Genomic DNA, 18,780 nt, shown 5'->3' with positions numbered 1-18,780 from the left:
AAATAAGTTAAGCTTAATCAATATGAGTAATTAAATCAAATTACGATAAATTGAGATGTGAGCATGAAAGGCTAAATAGCATTTCCCGTAAAAAAAAAAAAAAAACATAATCCTCAAATGGTCTTCCCTTAATTGTCTTATAAAAGTATCCTCAAACATAATGCCTCAACTTGTAACTCTATTCCCCTGTGTTCTTGAATAATTTTGTTTCCACCTCATTCCTAACCATCAGCCCCTTGCTGCACCATCCACTAATTTCCCTTCACTACACATACTGTAAAAAACAATCCATTTAACATCACATTACAATCATTCTCCAAACACTCGTAAAACTGAAATTAGAGTGGCAAGAACTAAAAAGATTGTGGTTGAAAGAATAAAAACAAATGCATGAAACAAAAAAATCAAGAACAAAGGCAAGAACCCAGTTTCTTTCATACTTCACAAAAACAAAAACTGAAGAACAATAACAATATAAAAATGAAAGCGAAAACATCGATTGTCACTTTTTGTACCGTCCGATATAGCAAGGACAACAGCGACTGCTCTGTGATTATCACGATTTGAGGAATAAGACGGAGCAAGGTGACAACGGCAAGGAAAAGGAGAAGCTAGTTGTGGTTTGTGCTGCGATTGCTTCTTTACCAGAGCAAGAAGTTCTTCTTCTGTTGCCAAAAATGCTTTAGGATAACATCTGCTGACATTCCCTGATTTTCTGAAGTGAACTCTGCATTTAGATCAGCTAAGAATTCAGAAAACATATTAACCAAGTAAAGGAAAAAAAAGCATATAAGTATATGAAGGAACAAAAAATAATATGAAATTTATTAATCATTTACGTCACTATACTTGGGCTACAACTTGAGCGAGCAGGTTAAATAGATAAAATAAATATTCTGCAAAGTCGTGGTCAATCGATCGCCAAGAGCAAGTGCCTAGCGGTGACAGTTTGAAAACAAATTTTATAACCAATGATAAAATCATTTGATCACAAAATCAGTTCATCCCGTTGAAATTAGTTACAATCCATTGGATGCCATCCACATATAATTCCATAAAAAAAAATATCATAAAAATCCTGAACAATAAAGACGAAAACAATCATACATTGACACAAAATGTGCATTTTAGAAATACGTGGATAAAAAATTAATCATACATGGCACTCGACATTTTGCAAAAACAATAATTAAACCTTATCCCACCATCTATGTGAGTTACATAAGTTGAACAACTAACAAAAATCAAAGTTTCAATAAAACTATTCATAGATGAAAAGAAGAACGAAACCCCTCTATAGCTAAAGATTGTAAGGGTGAGAAATCAAGTTATGCCAATTAAGACCACCACTCATGGAATTTGAATCAATTTTCAATTAAACAATGATAGCCAATTAAGAAAGTAATTGGAGGTTCTTTCAAAACCAAACTATAATTTAAAGAAAAAACTTGCAAATAACATTCTTAGTTTCCTATTTTTCTAATCATACCTTCTTTTATCAATCTTATAGCTTTCCGATTCATAATGTAATTAGTTTCATCGATTTGTCACTCACCATGACCATCTTGAGCAGATTCTCTTAGCGACTTACCATCTCTCGATATTGCTTAGCTTTCTTCGTGCCAATCAGAGAGATGACTGCGTAAAATGCAAATATCAGAGATGTTGATGTTCGAAATTCAAAGTCTTCTAAAGGATGACTTTCAAGTATACCATAATGGGGTAATAAGTTCAAATATATAGCATGTGGCAAATTAGAAAAAACAAATCAATGGAAGAAACATCTGAATTCTTATGTTGTATTTCAACTGCTAAAAATATCATATTCACTATGTCATTTACTCAACTTACATCCTCATAGTCTACATATATAGATTAAAAATGTCAGTCTACATATATAGATTATTAAAAATGTCCATCTTTCTCAAGTAACATGATTTTAAGATGGACACTGAGATATTTACATAAAAAAAAATAGTAACAACAAAAGAACTATAAAATCTCAATGATTCATAATCCAAATACACCGATACACAAAGATATACATAAATTTGAATGAACAATCATTATAATCATACCTCTTCTTTCAATAATCAAGCAATTATGTTCCCTTGTCTATTGGATCAGATAGTAAAACACAATATGTAGATTAAACCTGGAATTTGTAAACAAAACCACACTATTATGTTTCAAAAGAGAATTTCATAAATTAAAATAAAATATCAAATCAAATTTTATTTGTAATCATTAATCTACAAATCAATATATTTAAAAATAAGATTCATTTATTCTAATTCTAAATAATAAACCTTAAATAAAGAAAAGAAGGAATGAGAAAACAAACATGCCTGCATTCTCTGGATCATGCGGCGAAATCTTTGTTTCATAAGAGGATTTTGAAGCAGCATGCAGCCCATTCTTTTTTGTGCACGTTCATCCAACTATCTATATTTATTGACAATGAAGAAATTGATTAGGTACAATCTAGTGTCTACCGACTCTATCATACCACCTTTTGGTTATAAACTATTTACATTTCAAGCCACACTAGTCTCACACCCGTGCGATGCACAGGTGTTATGTTGTATTTTATATTATAATGTTGAAAAATTATTCGTATAAATTGTAACAATAAGTATTATAAAATGAAAATAATAATAATAATAATAATAATAATAATAATATAAAAGCGATGTACTTATCACTTCCTCCAACCAATATATATATTCTTATATGTATAGAGAATGAGTACGGACCATCAAAATTGAATGAAATATGATAACGATAATGGTTATATATTTCAATCCAATAACCTAACTTTTTGCATAACCTTCACTCTTCTATACAATTATAATGTAATTAAGTCAATAATGTATACACTCTTCGTATTTTTTCGTGTGACTAAATTATAAACTCTTTGTTGTTTCTATGAAAACGGTTGACATTTAAATGGGATAAATGTTGAAAGAGAATCCAACTATGTTCATCTTCATTGTCACTAAGGAATCTATATATATTCGTATAAGTATTATAACAATAAGTATCAATAAGTATTATAAAAATGATATATCTTCATTGTCACTAAGGAATGTTATAATAATGTAGAAAAATGTAACATCTTGTGACATCAATTTTTGGATAATTGGAGAAGCATAATTCTTTATTATTTATTATGAGATTGATATAATATAAAAACAAAAAAATAGAGATGAGAATGATATAATATAAGGAAGTGATGTGGAAACAAAAAAAATAGAGATGAGAATGATATAATATAAAGAAGTGATGTGGCATTATTGTGTGATTTAATTGGATGTAAGTGGGTGATGTGGATTAGGGTTAAGATGGATAGTAGGAGAACTATCTAGGAATTATATATATATGCAACTAAGTTAACTCTAATTTTCTTTGCAGTTTAGGCGAAAACTTTTTCACATAGCTTTATTAAAAATAATTAGAAATTTGTCAATCATGGGAATCGAACCCGGATCACTTATCACTTACTTAGAATAAAGTCTTTCAACCACTAAAGCATATATATCAATCAATTGTGATTAAAATTATGTCATCAAAGTGTTAAGCATCTAGCAATATTATAATTTGGAACAAATTTTTGACTCACATCTTTGACTCACGTTAATGGTTATAATGTGGTTGCATATTTCTTGGATAATCAATTATCATTAATCAAATAAGAAAGATTTCATAGGACAATTAAGTCTTTCGGCGGAAACAATTTGTTCATTGTGGAATATCAATTTTTTAAGCGAAGCATCGCTGTTCTATATATTCTCATCCACCACTCATACTAACATCTTTCACAATATTGAAAACTATAAAAAAAAAAAAAATTATAGGATTGTTTGTACTTTCATGTTTATGTAAGTTGGTGGAAATAAATTAGACAATAAATATTTTTGATTTTTATGCGTATGAATTACTTTGTTTATTAGCTCAAAAAGATATAATATTACTTTTACAATTACTTTGTTTATATTTGTTGTAATTTATATATGTTCGTTTGTTTTAACAAGGTTTCGTTCCAATTTTCCTTCTCCATACTCATCGAGCCGTTCTCCAATGGAGCTTCCAACATTCAATTTGAACCTTTAATTGCGGTCAGAGGTAACTTTTTCTCAATCTGCTTTCAAGACCAAACGTGTTGCACAAAGAAGGTGGAGTTAAGCTAATTGGCCATGTTGATAATGATTTAGGCTAGGAAACTAATTAATGTTCAAATTGGTAACCTATCTTAATTCTTAAGTGCTTCAAAATATATGTAGATAGAAACATTTTAGGCTTAATTACACTTTTGGTCTCTTATTTTTATTTTAAGTTTTAAATTGGTCCCTTATATTTTAAATATTTCAAGTTAGTCCCTTATCTTTTCTAGCGTTCAATAAGTTATTCTCTCCCGTCAAATTTTTGACTAACACTGTTAGATGTGGACACGAGGCAAAAGGAAAACATACGTGGACATTACTTACCCAGTCATGTGCCACATCAATTTCTTTTAATTTTAAAATAAAAATAAAACAAAAGCTAAAAATAAAACAATTTAAGTATTGAAACTTTGCCTTCCTTTTTTAAAGAAATAGAAGTAGGCTTTGGTTTTGAATGGTAATCTTGATGTACATGTTTTTTATGCTGGGGTAGATGTTCTGAAGCGAGTTTTGAGCACAAAGTTAAAGGAATATAGGTACATTTTCATTAAAGCTTTCTAGTGGAATATGAGTCTCATTTAGTTCATGTATTTTCTGAGAGAATATGAGTCTCATTTTTCTATTCCAAAATAAGAAATCAACATCTATAGCAGTTGCAGATGATAACCAGACCATTCATCCAGTTGATTAATATTCTGCATAATAGAAGCAAAGTTATTGAAACAACTAATCATCGACTTGATTATTATTCTACAAATCTTTCAGGTCTGATCAGTCATTGGCTTGATTAATATTCTACATTTAATTACAAGATTTTATTGACTTGTGTGGTGGGTCTCGTGAAATGAAAGAAAACCAACAAGAGAGAATGGTTGCAACTCATTTTGCCAAAGGTATGTTTTGTAACTAATACTGATATTTGGTCTATGAATCAACTTATACTTACTGCATTATTCAAACGATTTATTCTATAGTTGAGCTAACGAGAAAAACTAATAAAGACATAGTTGGTAACATCATACTCTAACATTCGATACTTAAAAGAAAATATGAATTACTTGATAAATGAATCATTTGTTGTACTTGGAATGATCCGTTGTAACTACTACAAAATTGAGCTTTAATAGCGCATATTTAATAGCGCTTATTTAACAAGCGCTATTAAAACATAACACGGAGCCCTTATAACAGCGCTTTTTGTAGTAAACGCTATTAAAACCTTGAACTCAGGTATACTATTATAACGCTTTTGTAAAAGGCGCTATTAAAAGTTAAAAACGCGAACTCTTTAATAGCACTTTCGAGAAAGCGCTATCAAAGTTGATACCCTATAATAGCACTTTTGATATAAGCGCTATGGTTAATGAAATAAATAAAAAATAATTTGTGGTTGGTGGGTGTCGAACCATTGACCCATTGGTTGATGAATAAAAAAAGGAAATAGAGATAAAAATTAAAAAACTAAAAACATTCCCCATTGTTCTTCTACTCACCTACATAGTTCCTTCTACCCTTCTCCATAGTCCCATCGCTCCTCTTCTCCATTGTTCCTCCACTCTCACAGCAAAATCTCATCAAACCCTAAATCGTTACACTCTTGTTTAACCTCCATCTCCGTTGAACCCTAAATCTCGTGATTTCTCTCTCAAACCAACACCTCACTATCGAACCCTAATTTCTTGCTCTCAACATCTTTGTTGTTCTCACCTCCTTCTTATACTTCTTTTATGTGTGTTTCAGGTTATTGCAAGAAAGGTCGAGAATCAATATACCTCGAAGGGAAATTCTCAATGTAACAACCGTTATATCTCCACATTTTCTATACTTTTCGCCCCTGGACCTGTACAAGGTCAGTCATTGATTTGATTGATACACTTTGTAATAACTGACGGTTGTATTGTTATTGTTAATTTTTATTTGATTATTATTAGTATTTACAAAAATTATTAGATTATTTTGATTTCGGCAAAGACAGGGGGAACTTTAAACATTAAACAGAAGGAATCACTCCCTAAGCTTGATTCCAGCATAGACAGGGGGAACTTTCAATTTCAAGCCTGGTTTCAGTTTTAATTTTTATTTTAATTTCATTGATTCAAACTGTATGGAATTGTTAATTGTTAATGTTTTAATAATTTCTTGCTCTCAACACCTCGGTTGCACTCACACCCTTTTTCTACATCTTTTCTATATCAAGAGGCAATTCCTGTTTCTTTACAGGATATACTAGTTGGTGCATTTGAAAGGGTTATTATGGTGTGACTTTGAAATTGAAATATAGGCCATTGTAATAAGCTTACATTGTTCCTCGAAACCTGTAAGTTTTGTTTCATGATGCATTGTCCATAGATATTCTTTCTCTTTTTTTCCTTTGGCTTTTACTGCCTTATTATATTATTTGTCTTCATTCCCTTGTTTTTACTGCATTCTTCTGTTTGATGTGGCTACAACAGATCTTGCATGATTGACTTGTTTGATAGTTGATAAAAGGTTGACTAAGGGTACAAAGTGTTGTATCAAATGAGATTGGTTGATTAAGAAACCTTATTGTAATGTTTATGTTTTTACGTTATTGTTTGTTTAGTTTATGAATTGATTAATGAAACTTAGTTTGGATAGCAGGTTACAGTACCTTATTTAATGGTTTTAGGCCTTTTGAAATGAGTAGTAATTTCTTGTGTGACTAGTAGTTCTTTATTTAACATTGGCTATGAGTTTGCAATTTTATTGGCTTGTATATCATTTGACAAAGTCATCTAAATGTCTTGACTTCTAGCTACTAGCCTTATAGGTCATATGACATTTTACTTTGAGATAAATCCTTCCCCATTTTATCCATTCCTAATCATTTTATGGACTGACTTCTAGCTCTTCCTTTCATACTCTTACTCTGATTAGATCTTAGATTTACTTTTGTGAAAAAAATTTGATAAAGCTCTGGGTTAAAACTTAGGAATATAGATATTCATGTTTTAGGCAATTGCTTTCACTGCTGCTCTATAAGTTCAATTTAGACACACTTGAAGGTTCGATGATATCTCTATGTTTAATGATTGCAGTAAATATATAAATATATGTCGAGAAGATAGGTAGTTGACTTTTTTGTTGGGTTAATGTTCATAGATTGGACCATATGTATGGAGGACATATAAGAAAGCTTTTGACGAAGTTTTGCAAATCTATTCTGCTATAAGAGCTTCTGGTGTTGAACATGTAAGTGTTTAATTTTCAAAAGAGCTAATTCACCCATGATGTCTACTTACATTACAATAGACAATTAGTTTGTCTTCCTCATCGACGGCATTAAGTAAGCTGACATACTCAAAATCTGTGTAATATTAAGTTTGCGATTTGTCCGTTGTAATATTCATATGGGTTCATATAGAATGGCTATTGTCTTTGACTAAGTAATAAAACAGTTCATATGAGTTTTGTAGTCATTCAAGTGAGAGGGTTGAATATTATTAGCCTTTGGATTAAAATAAAAGGTGGAGATTAAAATACTCATTAAAAGAAACATGTGATATCTGAACTTTGAATATACACGCTTCCAGCAGTTATACAAAATATTGCTGGGATGAGAATTGTGTTAGGGAAAAATTAAATAGATATAGTGTGCAAAGACAAAGATAAAGTATGTTCCTTTAGATCTTATGTATCAGCAAGAGTTCAAGTAACAAGGACAGAGTTCAAGTAACACTAGATTTTATTTAGTTTTTACTACCAAGAATTGATTAGAAATATAGTCCCAGGAATGACTACATGTTCTTATATTTTAGTATATTTGTGTTATTATGTTACATGATGGACTGTCGTCTAGCCTTAGGATCAAATTTATCATATGTTATCACATGTTTGAACTTTGAACAAATGAAATATATTTTTGAGCAAAACAAGGTTCTCATGGTACAATTAAATATAAGAAAAATGAAGAAAGTGAATTAAGTGCTTATGTATGTCCTATTAATGCTTTTTTTTTTCTTTCTGGTTTTTAACATGTTTCAAGATTTGTCTCTGCTCCCCTGTTTCTAGATATTTAGCTGACGGTTTTAGCCCTTGATGTTGGATCACTTGTAAGTCCCCTGGCAGGGTGTTTTTCTGGTGGTGTTTGCGGCTGCTTTTGTCCTCTTGCTATGTGCGGCGGCTTTGCGTTTTTGCTGTTAGTTATGTTGAGTTGTAATGTCGTGTATATATAGATAGGATCGATCATTATATATTGTTTATGAATTGTTTATGAGATGTGTATAACTAGTTTTTGGATCAATACAAATGATTGATTGATCATGTTATATGCAATGAAATTGTGTTGAAAATTGAATGTATTTTCTTTTGATACATGTTCTGTTCATATTTGCATTATGAGAAGAATGAATATGTATAGTATTGAGTTAAAATAACCTCTGAATGTATGTTTACGTTAGCAGAATTATAAAAAACAAAATACAATTGAAGACTTATAATAGCACCTTTTTAAACACCGCTATTAAAGATCTGACCTATAATAGCGCTTTTCGGTGCGGGCGCTATCAAATCTTGTTTATTTCGAAAGATACTACAGCGCTTTATGTTCGGGCGCTATTAAATACCAGCCCTATAATAGCGCTTTCTTAAAAGGCGCCATTAAAACATGTTTAAAAAGCCTGTTGTAACAGCGCTGAAGTAGTATATGATAGCGCTTTTTAAAGTGTTATTATAAGTACATACCTATAATAGCGCCAACATTAATAGCGCTTTTAAGTGCTATTAAAGACCAAAATAAGTGCTATTAAAGCCCTTTTTTGGTGTTTTCTTGAAAATGTACTCTTTTAATATCGTTGACTGTGAGCATGCTTGCTATGTGTGTTTAATGCAACAGAGACAACATGCTTGGAGAATATCAAGGATGATGACATTCTTGAGCAAGAGGACAAATATGTTAGTCCTATGATCAGACTCTTCAGAGAAGTATAATACTCGTCATTGTCACTTCAAAATCTTGGTGAAGCTTGATCTTTTCAAAATCTCGCTTCAGCTTCAGAACTTGTCTTCTATTTAACCAATCTTCAAAACTCATTCTTCAGATGCAGAAGGTCCTCTTGATTCTTCTTGAGATATATTGCTCAAAATTTTGACTTTGTTGGATCAATCGTTGTTAAATTTTTTATAGAATACATTAAATAGATATTATTTGAACATATTATTTTTTTATAAGAATTTAAATTAGCTGACCCAATTGGCACCAAAGATAATCGAACCTTAAACTTTAAGGGGGAACACATTTTCAGATCCAAGTCAATATCACCAGACCGATGCAAGTGAGTTTATAGAAATTTGATATTTTAAAAATATACATCGAAACAAATCAAACAAGATCTTATATGATAATATTTACATTTATATACTTTTAGAAAAATACGGTCAAAACAAGACATATGAATAATGCATTTAGTCAAAAAAGGTTTTATAAAATGGGACGGAGGAGTATAAATCATACTTCCTTTAAAATGAACCGATCTGTATTATTTGTTTGTCCTGTTAGACACACGCCTCACATTTTCATGCCTACGAAAATGACCTATAAGGTGAAGATTGTTTTTAACCTGTAAAGACATGTTCAGAGCCTCTGATCGATATCGTGATACCATGTTAAAATTAGAAGTTTGGCCTAACTCAACTCTACCAAACTGGTTTGTAAAATGAAGATTGCGTCTCAACTCATAAACTTATGTACGTCTAGACCATCTCACATCCAATGTGATAAAATCTAATAAAAAAATGAGATTCAATCAAAACAAACAATACCAAACCAAAAATTAAAAAATAAATCAAAGGATAATATTCTCTCAAACCAAATGTCGTGAGTTCAATGATGAAAATTAGATCGGAATATTGCCAGCACCATTTCAGTTTGAAAATGAGCAATGGGAGCATTGACCACATTTCTGGTGAAAATAATTCTTAGCGCGTTTATACCAACAAATAAATTGTTTTATAGCTTATTAACCTAAATCAAATGGTATTGCAGTGGGTTGGATTGTTCAATTAATTACTTGAGCAAAAGATTATATGTGAGATAGATTTAGAGTTCAAACTTTGACAAAGAGAAAAATATTAATTTAACAACTACGGACTAATTATTAATTTTAGCCGTTTTTCAAAAATGGTTTTGCCTAAATCGGAACGTGGGCAGCACAAGTTTTTTTTTTTACAATGAGTTGGAGATCGAACCCAAAACCTATAACATATTGCCAAAACTCCTCATAACTAGACTAAACCTAGTGGCTTTTGGATTTGGGCAGCACAAGTTTGTTCAAACTGAGAATATGCCAATTTGCTGGCACTCTCTACCACTTAAAACATATGTTTGATTTAATTTCAAAGAAACTATAGAAAACGAGTTATAATATATTAGTTTGAGTTAGGTCCGCATTAGTTTACGAGTTAAACGGATGGCCTGCGGACTATTACAAAATAAAATATAAAAATCACTTTTTATAAAAAACATATTAAACTAAAAATTTGAATTATAAAATTCTTTTTTTTTTAAAAAGTTAAAAACACTATTATTGTTAATAATTATATGTTATAACATATATATGAATTTATCATTTTTTTAAGTAACAATTTAAAAAATAGTTTGTATCATTTTTTTTAATAATAAAATAAATGTGTATTAGTCATTTTGTATTTAGGTGTAGACAGTTTTTTAGAGAAAGGTTTAGATTTGACATGAGCAGAATATAAGTAAGATTTTTGCTTTCCGTCCCCCAACATCAGCTCAGTCCCCAAAAAATCAAGAAATACCCCTGAATTTGGTATTTCGTAAAGTTAGGAACCGAAGTGTTGTTAAAAACTACTTTCCTCGTAAAACATGGATTTGGTATCTAAATACCGGAATGTGTTTACGTTAAAAAAAAAGGGGGTTTGGTACTGTTTACAATGATTTTTGGTAAACAAGCGCTAGTTTAATTTTAATTACTTGAAGGATCAACTAGTAAATCCTAGAACATATTTATGTGTTATTTTCTAGAAAAATATCAATGTTCATCATTTTTACTTGAACATTTATTGTTTGGTTTGCATTAAATGCATTAAAAATAGACTGCTTCGACGAAGTCGAATGATCATATTAAAATACAAAAAAAGATTAAAGGAAATTTGCAGAAATTTATTAAATGAATTGCAAATAAAAGTTAAAGAACCTGAAAATAAATTGCAATAGAAGGATAAAGTGCAGAAACTTTACTAATAATTAATTTGAAAGATTACATGACATTTGAATGTAAATGGTGGTTGAAATCCATCTATATTCGTCCCTTGAACTCATTTGCCACCGGGGCGTGGGTGTTGTAAGACTTTCATAAAATAGGATTCCACCATCCTTAATACATAGAAATTACAACTATTTATAAAAAACTAGCAGGACACCCGTGCGTCCGCACGGGAGTCGCGGCGTTGCCGCTCCTCACTTGGTAAGATGAAAGGATATAATATTTGGTAAAAAAAAATAGAAAAAGAACAATGGTAAAACCATCACAAAAAAACTTTAGGTCTCCGTATTAATTTAGGAATATAAATATAGATAATATAGAAATTATGAAGAAAAAAAATAGGCTACCTTATTAATATATTAGTAAAAACATAGGTGTTGAAAAATCACAAAAAAAAACTTATGTCCATGTATTAATATATAAGTATAAATATAGTCCCGTAAAAATTGTTAAAACATAGGCAATCATATTAAAATGTTAGTGAAAATATAGGATAGGTCTCGCAACAGTCATCAAAATAATTAGGTCATCGTATTAAATATGAGTATAACCAGAAAAATTGTAAAAAAAATAGACAACTTAATTTTTATTTTATTTTTGTTTCAAACAACTTAATTAATATATAATTAAAAGTATAAGTCCCGTAGAAACCACACAAACAAAAAAAATTTCATATTAATATATGAGTTTAAATATAGGTCCCGCAGATGTTATAAAAGAATGAACAAACTTATTAATATGAGTAAAACACATAGGTCCACATGTACCAAAAAAAAAACACATAGGTCCCCAGAAATCACACAAAAGATTAGGATCTCGTATTAATATATAATTATAAATATAGGACTAAAAAAATAGTAAAAAATTGAAAACTTCACTTGATAACATAAAATAGTAATTTATTGGGAAGTAGATTAAAAGATTAAAAAAATAGAAAGATATAATAATATTTGGTAAAAAAATAGAAAAAGAACAATGGTAAAACTATCACAAAAAAACCTTATGTCTCCGTATTAATATTTGAATATAAATGATAATGTAGAAATTATGGAAAAATAGGTTACCTTATTAATATATTAGTAAAAACATAGACCTTGTAAAAACCACCAAAAAATTAGGTCCTTGTATTAAATATATGAGTATAAATATATCCTTTTAAAATTATTAAAAAATAGGTAACCTTGTTAATATGTTAGTGAAAATATAGGTCTCACAAAAATCATCAAAATAATTAGGTCACCGTATTAAATATGAGTATAACCCGTAAAATTGTAAAACAAAATAGGCAACTTAATTAATATATAAATAAAAGTATAAGCACCGTAGAAATCACAAAAAAAAAGTTTCCATATTAATATATGAGTATTTTATAGGTTCCGTATATGTTATAAAAGAATGGACAAACGTATTAATCGTATTAATATGAGTAAAAAACATAGGTCCCGCATAAACCACACAGAAGATCAGGTTATCGTATATTAATATATGAGTAAAAATATAAGTTCACAAAAAATAGTTAAAAACTGTAAATTTTATTAATAAGAGTAAAAACATAGACCCTGCGTACGTGTATGATATAAACTGTTGTTGTTTTGTTTGGCACACCTTGTGCCAATCAGGGCTCATTATTAATAATAAAATTCATTTTAGTTTGTTAAAAAAAATACACAGGCACCGCAGAAATCACACAAAAGATTATATCCTTCTGTTAATGCATGAGTATAAATATATGTCAAGAATGAGCAACCTTATTAATATATTAATAAAAAAAATATATGGCTCGTAAAAATGAACAAAATAATTAGGTCCTTGTATTAATATTTGATCTAGTATAACCCGTAAAATTATAAAAAAAATAAACAACTTTATTAATATATGATTAAAATTATAAGTCTCGTACAAATAAAAAACAGGTTATCTTATTAATTGATGAGTATAAATATATAGTCCTACATAAATTATTAAAGAACATGAAATCTTATTAATAAGAGGAAAAATATATGCCACTTTTTGCTTTTTCATAGCCGCCCCACAACAACAACATAATAAACCCTACTTTTTGCTTTTTATTCTTGTTCATCTTTTAAAGAGGGGTGATTTTGGAAAAATTTTGATCTAAAATCACCCCTTTTTGATTGTTTTATATATTTTTTTTATTTAAATAAGTGATTTTTCACACATTCTTATGTTTCATTTGAGTTTTCTTTTGTTGTTCTTGTCTGATGTTGTTTTAATCCCGTCTTAGTGCAGAGGTTTTTTGTCTTGAGTTCGCGTCTTGGTACGGTGTCCGGTTTAATTCCGTTGTAGTACAATGTTTGTTTTGTTCAGATTTGCAGATTTGCTCCGATTCAGATTCAGTGCAAATTCACACGTACTATACTTACTTGAATAAATGAATATTGTTTGTTGTTAGTCTAAAAAAAAAAGAAAAACATAGGTCCCGTAGGATTCACACGAAAGATTATGTCCCCATATTAATATATGACTATAACTCGTAAAATTATAAAAAAAATAAACAACTTTACTAATCTACTATATAAGAAAAGAAGGTACATAATCAATTCCTAATTTGCCCCTTTTTCATTTTTTGACACATAATCAATTCAGGGTTATTTTGTGTCTTTATTAAAAAAAGTTAGTAGAAAAATGCTAAAAAATTTCTTAGTAGGAATTGAACCCTTAACCTTTTAGTTACACTTCTTATTAGATTTACCACTAAGCCATATGAATTGAACCCTTAACCTTTTAGTCCTACATCTTATATTTTGACAAGTGTCTTATTTAATAACTTGCTATATCTAAGATTGACACATGTCCCTTTGAATATCCTCTAATATCTTCTTCTTAGGAATTGTTTTCTTGATCGAAGAACCATGTCAATATTCGACTCTTTGAATGACTTCTTCCAATGTGTTATAACACATGTCACTTCTTTTTGAAAATGAAGCCTTCGACAGCAAAATAGTTTAGTCGAATTCCACATAAAATGACTAACTTCGACAAATCACGTTCCATGCTCATCCAGTCGAAATGAGTTTTCTTCTTCTATTCAAATTATAACACCAAGTCAAAATGAACATTATGAATATTATAATTTTGGTGTCAACAGTACGTAAATACTAAAATGTATATTTCTCCATATTGCAATAAATTTTATATGTAATAAAAATGGATTGTTCTCAGGAAAGAAAAACAATTGTGCGTTCCGAGGTGCGAAGAGGAAGAGATTTGCACACACGCACGCACACATACGCTCACACGCCCGCACAATTCTTTGAGATTTTGTGTAGAGATATGGCGTCTCTCTCTTTCCTTTGCCTTTTCAAAAAAATTCTTGACGAGATTTGAAAATAATCACTGAGCTAATATATTCAATGATGTATCTATATGTGAGTGTTTAATTAATTTTATATGTTTTGATTTGAAAACATCTCAGGTGCTCATACCATCGATAGAGGCCGGTGCAAATTTTGTGTTAATAGAGTGTATAATTTTAACAATTCTGGCAATCATGATCCAACCCTCGTCACAAGCTACATCCAAACACTGAAATCAATATGTCCCAATAATGGACCCGGTACCACTCCCACCAATTTGGAAAGGGCTTGTTTCAGAGTGATCAGGAGCTGTTTTCTCAAGTGGCACAGACACCATTGCCATTGTCGATAGTTTCAACAACAATCAACTTTGAAAACTTTAAGGTCTCAATGGTTAAAATGGGGAATATTGGAGTGTTAACATGATCTCAAGGTGAAATTAGAACACAATGTAACTTTGTGAATGGAAATTTTGATCTTGCTTCAAAAGTCACCGGAGATTCTGCTGAAGATGAAGATGGTGGTGTTACTGTTAGCTCATACTAAGCCTCTATGTGTTAGCTCATACTAATTTTGAACTTTGTTATTGGACTTGTTTACACTAGTACAAAAAGGGGTATCTGATTTTTGCATTAACTTTTATTTAAAATAATGGGGATTCCACGTCGGTTTTTCCATTTCCCCGTAGTGAAATATGAATTTTTCACGTCTGTTGAAGCTGAATAACAGTAGTGGTATGTTTGGTTTCCAAATTTTTAATTAAAAATGGGGATTCCACGTCGGGTTTGCAAATTCCCCGAAGTGAAAAGTGGGGATTTCACGTCTATTCTTTATCAAAACTGACGTGGAATCTATTACTTTTTTAAAAAAATAGAAAATTTGCTACTGAAAATTTGCACGCACGCACGCACACATACGCTCACACGCACGCACAATTCTTTGAGATTTTGTGTAGAGATGTGGCGTCTCTCTCTTTCCTTTGCCCTTTCAAAAAAATTCTTGACGAGATTTGAAAATAATAACTGAGCTAATATATTTAATGATGTATCTATATGTGAGTGTTTAATTAATTTTATATGTTTTGATTTGAAAACATCTCAGGTGCTCATACCATCGATAGAGGCCGGTGCAAATTTTGTGTCAATAGAGTGTATAATTTTAACAATTCTGGCAATCATGATCCAACCCTCAACACAAGCTACATCCAAACACTGAAATCAATATGTCCCAATAATGGACCCGGTACCACTCCCACCAATTTGGAAAGGGCTTATTTCAGAGTGATCAGGAGTTGTTTTCTACAAGTGGCACGAACACCATTGCCATTGTCGATAGTTTCAACAACAATCAACTTTGAAAACTTTAAGGTCTCAATGGTTAAAATGGGGAATATTGGAGTGTTAACATGATCTCAAGGTGAAATTAGAACACAATCTAACTTTGTGAATGAAAATTTTGATCTTGCTACAAAAGTCACCGGAGATTCTGCTGAAGATGAAGATGGTGGTGTTACTGTTAGCTCATACTAAGCCTCTATGTGTTAGCTCATACTAATTTTGAACTTTGTTATTGGACTTGTTTACACTAGTACAAAAAGGGGTATTTGATTTTTGCATTAACTTTTATTTAAAATAATGGGGATTCCACGTCGGTTTTTCCATTTCCCCGTAGTGAAATATGAATTTTTCACGTCTGTTGAAGCTGAATACCAGTAGTGGTATGTTTGGTTTCCAAATTTTTAATTAAAAATGGGGATTCCACGTCGGGTTTGCAAATTCCCCGAAGTGAAAAGTGGGGATTTCACGTCTATTCTTTATCAAAACTGACGTGGAATCTATTACTTTTTTAAAAAAATAGAAAATTTGCTACTGAAAATTTGCACGCACGCACGCACACATACGCTCACACGCACGCACAATTCTTTGAGATTTTGTGTAGAGATGTGGCGTCTCTCTCTTTCCTTTGCCCTTTCAAAAAAATTCTTGACGAGATTTGAAAATAATCACTGAGCTAATATATTTAATGATGTATCTATATGTGAGTGTTTAATTAATTTTATATGTTTTGATTTGAAAACATCTCAGGTGCTCATACCATCGATAGAGGCAGGTGCAAATTTTGTGTCAATAGAGTGTATAATTTTAACAATTCTGGCAATCATGACCCAACCCTCAACACAAGCTACATCCAAACACTGAAATCAATATGTCCCAATAATGGACCCGGTACCACTCCCACAAATTTGGAAAGGGCTTGTTTCAGAGTGATCAGGAGTTGTTTTCTACAAGTGGCACGAACACCATTGCCATTGTCGATAGTTTCAACAACAATCAACTTTGAAAACTTTAAGGTCTCAATGGTTAAAATGGGGAATATTGGAGTGTTAACATGATCTCAAGGTGAAATTAGAACACAATGTAACTTTGTGAATGGAAATTTTGATCTTGCTACAAAAGTCACCGGAGATTCTGCTGAAGATGAAGATGGTGGTGTTACTGTTAGCTCATACTAAGCCTCTATGTGTTAGCCCATACTAATTATGAACTTTGTTATTGGACTTGTTTACACTAGTACAAAAAGGGGTATCTGATTTTTGCATTAACTTTTATTTAAAATAATGGGGATTCCACGTCGGTTTTTCCATTTCCCCGTAGTGAAATATGAATTTTTCACGTATGTTGAAGCTGAATACCAGTAGTGGTATGTTTGGTTTCCAAATTTTTATTTAAAAATGGGGATTCCACGTCGGGTTTGCAAATTCCCCGAAGTGAAAAGTGGGGATTTCACGTCTATTCTTTATCAAAACTGACGTGGAATCTATTACTTTTTAAAAAAAATAAAAAATTTGCTACTGAAAATTTGCACGCACGCACGCACGCACACATACGCTCACACGCACGCACAATTCTTTGAGATTTTGTGTAGAGATGTGGCGTCTCTCTCTTTCCTTTGCCCTTTCAAAAAAATTCTTGACGAGATTTGAAAATAATAACTGAGCTAATATATTTAATGATGTATCTATATGTGAGTGTTTAATTAATTTTATATGTTTTGATTTGAAAACATCTCAGGTGCTCATACCATCGATAGAGGCCGGTGCAAATTTTGTGTCAATAGAGTGTATAATTTTAACAATTCTGGCAATCATGATCCAACCCTCAACACAAGCTACATCCAAACACTGAAATCAATATGTCCCAATAATGGACCCAGTACCACTCCCACCAATTTGGAAAGGGCTTGTTTCAGAGTGATCAGGAGCTGTTTTCTACAAGTGGCACATACACCATTGCCATTGTCGATAGTTTCAACGACAATCAACTTTGAAAACTTTAAGGTCTCAATGGTTAAAATTGGGGAATATTGGAGTGTTAACATGATCTCAAGGTGAAATTAGAACACAATCTAACTTTGTGAATGAAAATTTTGATCTTGCTACAAAAGTCGCCGGAGATTCTGCTGAAGATGATGATGGTGGTGTTACTGTTAGCTCATACTAAGCCTCTATGTGTTAGCTCATACTAATTTTGAACTTTGTTATTGGACTTGTTTACACTAGTACAAAAAGGGGTATCTGATTTTTGCATTAACTTTTATTTAAAATAATGGGGATTCCACGTCGGTTTTTCCATTTCCCCGTAGTGAAATATGAATTTTTCACGTATGTTGAAGCTGAATACCAGTAGTGGTATGTTTGGTTTCCAAATTTTTATTTAAAAATGGGGATTCCACGTCGGGTTTGCAAATTCCCCGAAGTGAAAAGTGGGGATTTCACGTCTATTCTTTATCAAAACTGACGTGGAATCTATTACTTTTTAAAAAAAATAAAAAATTTGCTACTGAAAATTTGCACGCACGCACGCACACATACGCTCACACGCACGCACAATTTTCTTTGAGATTTTGTGTAGAGATGTGGCGTCTCTCTCTTTCCTTTGCCCTTTCAAAAAAATTCTTGACGAGATTTGAAAATAATAACTGAGCTAATATATTTAATGATGTATCTATATGTGAGTGTTTAATTAATTTTATATGTTTTGATTTGAAAAC

General features: G+C 31.1%; 2 long non-coding RNA genes and 1 pseudogene across 2 annotated transcripts; 1 reads left to right on the top strand and 2 right to left on the bottom strand.

The window, feature by feature from the left end:
- LOC123896246 overlaps positions 1 to 18,780 on the bottom strand; it is a 172,330-nt pseudogene that overhangs the window by 36,766 nt on the left and 116,784 nt on the right.
- On the bottom strand, positions 51 to 2,447 carry LOC123898818. The gene is made up of 5 exons (XR_006805440.1): positions 2,345 to 2,447; positions 2,079 to 2,155; positions 1,556 to 1,638; positions 516 to 727; positions 51 to 274 (listed from the first exon to the last, which is right to left on the bottom strand). It is a non-coding gene; the product is annotated as an uncharacterized LOC123898818 (long non-coding RNA).
- LOC123898817 lies at positions 5,502 to 8,439 on the top strand. The gene is made up of 4 exons (XR_006805439.1): positions 5,502 to 6,012; positions 6,384 to 6,480; positions 7,287 to 7,376; positions 8,196 to 8,439. It is a non-coding gene; the product is annotated as an uncharacterized LOC123898817 (long non-coding RNA).

Source organism: Trifolium pratense, linkage group LG7 (genome assembly GCF_020283565.1).
Source record: "Trifolium pratense cultivar HEN17-A07 linkage group LG7, ARS_RC_1.1, whole genome shotgun sequence".
Classification (NCBI taxonomy): domain Eukaryota; kingdom Viridiplantae; phylum Streptophyta; class Magnoliopsida; order Fabales; family Fabaceae; genus Trifolium; species Trifolium pratense.
The sequence above is the reverse complement of the archived record's forward strand: the minus strand, read 5'-3'. Positions and strand labels throughout refer to the sequence as shown.